Here is a 6,000-nt window from a genome sequence, read left to right as displayed (position 1 = left end):
TGTCACGGCACTAAAATCTAATGCAAATCTTTCCAGTCTAGAAACAAGACGTCAAGTGTCCAGGCTCATTCTATATCACAAATTTTATCATGCCCCGATTGGTAACAGCGTCATATCGCCCGCTCACCAGCATTCATCGCGGACTAATCATTCAGTCGGTATACCCCCCGCATGCGCGCACATCGTGCCATCTGCATTCGTTTTTCCCACGTACAGCGAGAGACTGGAATGATCTGCCTGGAGAAGCGGCGCACCACTCCAGTGCGTCTGAGTGCAAGACTGCCATCGAACAGTTTCTTCTTTGAAGCTGTCCACCCCTCATATAAAACCCCTCTCCAGGGGCATTTGAGGAATAAATTAATAAATGCTGGTGTGATTGGGCTACGCAAACCACGAGGCCTCCTCTCCACCGTATTCTTCGTGCGGGCGTTCCACTATAGCCATGCGCATACATAATCCCTTAGAATTCACTAGATGCTTTTGTTAGCCTATCAAAAAAAAAAGGAGGAAAGAGAAAGAATGAGCGTAAACGCACACGTTCGGATGGCGTACCGTACGTAATATAGCTACTGTCATTGCACTTTTATGCTAGAAAACAATGCTAAGGCATCAAAAATTTTTCATCATGCCGCACCTGTGTCGAGGTGCACATATGCCTTTCGAAAAGGCTCCATCTGTAGCGAGAGAAAGCGTGCAGGACGAGCTGCGTGAACTGATAGTCCTCTTTAGCGCGTATACGCAATGCAACATTGCAGAGCGTCACTCTAATAAAGCGACCTTGGCAATCCGCCACAATCATCTGAATTTCTTGCATGGATGTGCAAAACATTCGCGATAGAACAAATCGATCGAAGTAGGTACTGTTTAAAAATCCTGTCGGAAACAATCGTATGTGTGCCGCTGTGTGAGCTTTTTAAATTAAGCCACACCTAGCAGATCCTCCCACCTAAAGAAGCAACACTGCATGAAGGTGTTGCGGTAAGCATCACTACGTTGTCCTCCCGCGGTCCCCGCGACACTGAAGCCAACGTTCACACAGTAGCATTGCGATCCGTTGCGGCGTCACTAAAGCAACGGTTTCCGTTGGAGATAAGTTGCTGCACCCGTGTCCCCCTTCCCCCCCTTCCCCTCCAAAAAAAAGAAAGAAAGCGCAGATGTCACTGCTAGTAATAAAAAAAAAGAACAATGAATGCGCGCTTTCTTTGCGAGGATGCACTCATGATCCTCCGAAATAAGGACCAGCACCCAAGAAAAAACAAAGGAAGTAGCACGTATTCACATTTTGCTGGTTTTTTGAAGCACCGCTGGCAGACTGCTAGAAGGTGCGGCAACTGACGCCTTCAGAGGAACCATGGAGCGCGTCAGCGAGCGCCCGAACTCCCGAAACTGTTCGCACGTCTGCACATGCCAGATGCTCCCTTTTTCTTCTAGTGGCTTAAAATTTTAGAGTGACGGTGTTTGACAATTACATTTACAACCTACATTAAGTTTAGAAACACTGTACAAATGTACCGAGTTTTACTCGCTGGCGTGCACTGTGGAGTTTCAAGAAACGCGTAGAAGCTCTGGGTACGCGGGCAATCGTGCGCGAATGAAACCTTAACAGGAAAAATGCACTGACCAAAATCAAGAATCGAGAGAGTTTACTCTCGCTTTTCTGAATGTGGTTAATTTGGCTTGTTCCAGGTTTACGATTGTGCTTAATTAGCAGTACAACTATATAGCGACACACTGTTCTTCCTATACAAGAAGCGAACTGAGCGCATGCGTGCAGTCGATCGACGAGGCTCCTGCAACTCTTGCCTTCGCGCTTTTTACGACTCTCCATAGACCACGCCCTTTCGCAGTAAGGACATCGGAGCTGTAGCTAGTTACTCTCACTTTAACATTACACATCTAGAGGTCCAGTTGTTCACGCTCTCAATGTCTTTATCACTGCGAACGTCGCACCGCAAGGTATAACATTGCCGCGTATTTAATATTTTCCGTTATTTTGTCCTCCATGATTCCGCAACGGCGCACAAGCGACTGCGTGAACGGCGGCCAAAGTTGAAGTCGCAGAAGAGATCGCAGGGAAACCTTGGCACGGGGAAAAGTGCGCAGATATCGCAAAATAATCTTTCACTTCGCCTCACAACAGACACACTTCGCGTCGGTTTAGCGACAAAGAATCACCGCTGGAGGCTGAAAACGCGACAGACACAACCATCCTGTCGTGTAATCCCGTTTCCTAGTGCAGACATTCACTTCGACCCATTTTTAATGCTTGCGGGCGTAGTACGCAGGGGGCGAAAGCGGATACTAGCCCTTTAAATGACCCTATAGACAGGAAGTTCGAGGCGCCACAGAAGCCGCCTCTCGCAAAGGACAGTAGCGTGGTTCGCGTATTTAGGGGACGTTTACATGCACGGCCTGAACTCATGCGCAAAATATTGCCACTTATAGGCTTGCCGAAGGAGCAAAAAAAAAGAAAAGAATGATACGGTCGTTCGTGTGACGCGTTCTCAAGAGATGTGCGGAACGTGAGCACTCGTTACTGATAGCTAAGTGTCGCGATACACTCTGGGTACGTTTTCTTATTCGCTACCAGTCAAGCCACAGCAGCGGTTCTCACATCTTGAAACAAGCATAGATTGCAGAGAGTTTCAGGACGAACATGCACGCACTGTGGTTGCAGTATTACAGAAATGCCATGACGTATGCAGAGACCTCGGCGCTATAGCGACAACAACCCTTGAAATTGCGCCCAACTGAACATGTCACACAATATGCTACCCAATCCCATCTTCCGAAAGTACATAAACGGGTGCTTCAATCTCTCGGCCAAACCTAACTCCCAGGCGAGATGAGGTCCACGGTCACGCAATGCAATGAAGGAATCACAGATAATGTTCAAACACAGCTTCAGGAAGTGCAGCTACTAGCGTTATCGCTGGCCGCCGCATTAGCGCTTGTCATGATACGGCAGCTGGGACACGTACGCGCACGCCGTGCCGGAACTCTCGAGTTAACATAAACTCCAAGATTCGGTGCTCACCAAGATCGAAGGGCGGACTAATCTGGTACAACAGATAGGCATGTTAAACCGACTACTGTTCCTGAACCGAGCATGTGTAAGTGTTGGCTCTTCGAGACCCGGACAAGGGCCATCCTCTCAGAGGGTGGAACGAGTACGCTTCGTACTATAGCTAGTGCTTTGTCGTCACAGCGTTACTGCATCGGCGCCGATCACATTCAAGCGCCGCCATTTTGGCACTCTCTCCGCCGCATACGGAGTCATCGCTAAAATGCATAGCGCATGTCACGTGGGTTCGCGGAGCTCGGGCATAGATACCTGGTGGTGGGGATCAGATTCCATCGCACGCCAGGCCAAAGGAGCAGGCCAGTAATGTTCAAGCAGACAGAGAGGCGGCTACGATACAGTGGCTAAGAAATATCCGTACAACATGCTATATTGATTAGGCGTTGCGATATTTGTGAGGAAACGAAGGGGGGGGGGGGGAAAGATACCCGCGTTCTTCAACACCTTAGTGAAATGACCAGAGTCGGTAAGTTGAGCGTCTTCGAACAACTCGATGAGGTGCGACCTTCAGTAGAGACCGTCACGAGGCATGCGTTGCTCAGACAAAACAGGGCTTAGCATACAATTTAAACCATCGTTGAACGCTTTTTGTTGGCTAAAAGCAATGAGCATACACAGTACAAATGCGTAAAAATATGTGCCGTCCATTGCCCTTGTTTTGTTCGTGCTAATGCTAAGACGGCACACATCCGCGTTTTTAACGAACAACAATATAGCAAACACCAGAGGTTCGGGAGCGAACGACCCTTGTGGGGGTGAACTCGAAGCTTTCACGACGAGGGAAGGGTTGTGGACGCGAGCATAAAAGGAGGGTTCCGCCACAAGATCCCAAGTTCACAGCTCGTTCGAAGCAATTGAATGGGTGGTAGGTTTCAAGTTGTACACGGTAAGGCGATAAGGTATGTGGTAAGGCAAATAGCTGGAATTCACAGTAGACCTTCTTTTTTCGTGGCTTGCAGCCGACACAAAGCGAGCTGTACACTGTGGTGCGTCACGACAGCATTCGCTCGTCGTAAAACACTGGCATCATAATTACACAGCGCATCCGTCAGCACACATCGCTCTTGGTTATGACGCGCCGGCAGTAGCGACTATAACGACTCGAATGACAAGGGAAACGGAGCTCAGTTGCTCGAGAAGTCGTCATTGCGCCCCGAGAAATACGGAAACCGCAGCGGAAGGCCTCTTCACGTCTTCTGGGAATAACGTGAGATGCCACTGCAATTCCTGGAGAATACCGTCTAAATGAAACAGCCGTTCTTCATGCACGAAAGTTACACTGCCGTGGCAATAGAGAACATGTTTCAGTACATATCCCCAACTAAGCACGGAATTGCTTCAGCCAGCTACAACCTCAAAAAGCAGCGTTGTCTGACTGCGAACACCAACGTTTCAATCTGGAGCACTGAGCGGGGTAAAAAGAAAACACCGCCCTAGCCACGGCTGTGATCTGTTCCAAGCAAAACTGGTTTCGAAAGAGATGAAACTGCAGTTGAACTTTCTTGTTGGAGGAAACAAAGATTACACACGTACTACCTTGTGAAGGGTGGCGAGAAATGCGCAGAGAAATTCATCATGCGTCTTGAAGCGTGAAAACACAGAGATATTACTAAGGTTGCACACCATCAATTAGCCTCAAGAAAAGGCATTGGAACAGAGGTAACAAAAGTTTCGTCAAGCTATTCAGCGGAAACCATCGATAGGCAAGAAAAATATGTGGTCCACGGTATTATTGCACGGTAAAGCTTATTGCAGACACACGTTAGACACAAGAAATTAATGGTTCTCGAGAATTACGAGAGCGCTCGTTCGATGCACACTGACAAAAGAATACATACTATCCCAGAGTTCTTGGCGCTAGCACAGCCGGAGCTGCGTACTTGTGCCGTGGATCGGTAAGGGTGGGCAAGCACGTCTTGAGCAGGCTACTCAAGACAAGTTCAAAAGTTGGGAAAACATGCTCAGGAGCGCCGGAGCTGAGAAGAGCAGAGAATCGAACTAGTTGACAGTGCTTCGTCATGCAAACAGACACCGAAGAAAGAATAACGGAAGAATGTGCACAATTCCGGGATTTGTCTCCTGATTCTATCCTTTGCGTCTTCGCTTGACTCGCACCGTTGACGTGGTAGGTCGAGATGTTCTCGGACTCCCTGTCGGTAGACCTCTCGACACATTCTCTCTGCCCCACCGTCGGCCATGATCTGTCGAGAGACCAACGCAGCCACGATCTTTATTTCACATGTTGCAACTTCGAGCGTCCGCCGACTCAGCGACTCTCACTCTCCAGTCATGCACTGCCACTGAAGCGTCAGCACGTACGTCAGAGTGGTGCGGCGCTACCACTGGTCAGCCGTAGCGCCACGGCGAAAATTTTCACCAAGTCGAAACTCCGCTGCGCCGCCGCACAGGACCGGTTTCTGCAGTCGCTGCGGTTGAAAACACGCACAATTTGTAAGTTGTGAAGCTGGTTTTAAAGGGCAACCTGCAACGTTCGTAGAGCACCGTTAATAAAAGCGAGTCCACTGGTCGTAGAACTATTTCGCCCCGCATATAAGAAGTGTCCGAAGTGCGTAGTGACGTAGACAGGAAAACGTAACAAAGATGAGCTGCATACTACGCAGAATAGGATAGCAAGAACGCGATGCAACCTGGGGCTCGCTCGCACGTGTGTTTAGCGTTCAAACGTTCCGTGGATATCTCAAGTATTCTCAAGCAAGCTGCTGAAGCATTCCAGCAAATTTTAGGACACGCCTGTCGGAGAAAAAATATAAATGCGATACTTTCGAGCAGGAAAACTTACAATGAGCTCTCTCAAACGCTTGAGGAAAGGCATTCGCCACAGCGTAACTCAAGAACGTTGACGGTCAGTACACTTATGAAAAAGAAAGGAGTCTATCCCAAAAGACCTTGCTGACTTT

Source organism: Dermacentor variabilis, chromosome 8 (genome assembly GCF_050947875.1).
Source record: "Dermacentor variabilis isolate Ectoservices chromosome 8, ASM5094787v1, whole genome shotgun sequence".
Classification (NCBI taxonomy): domain Eukaryota; kingdom Metazoa; phylum Arthropoda; class Arachnida; order Ixodida; family Ixodidae; genus Dermacentor; species Dermacentor variabilis.
This window is presented reverse-complemented; position numbering follows the sequence as displayed.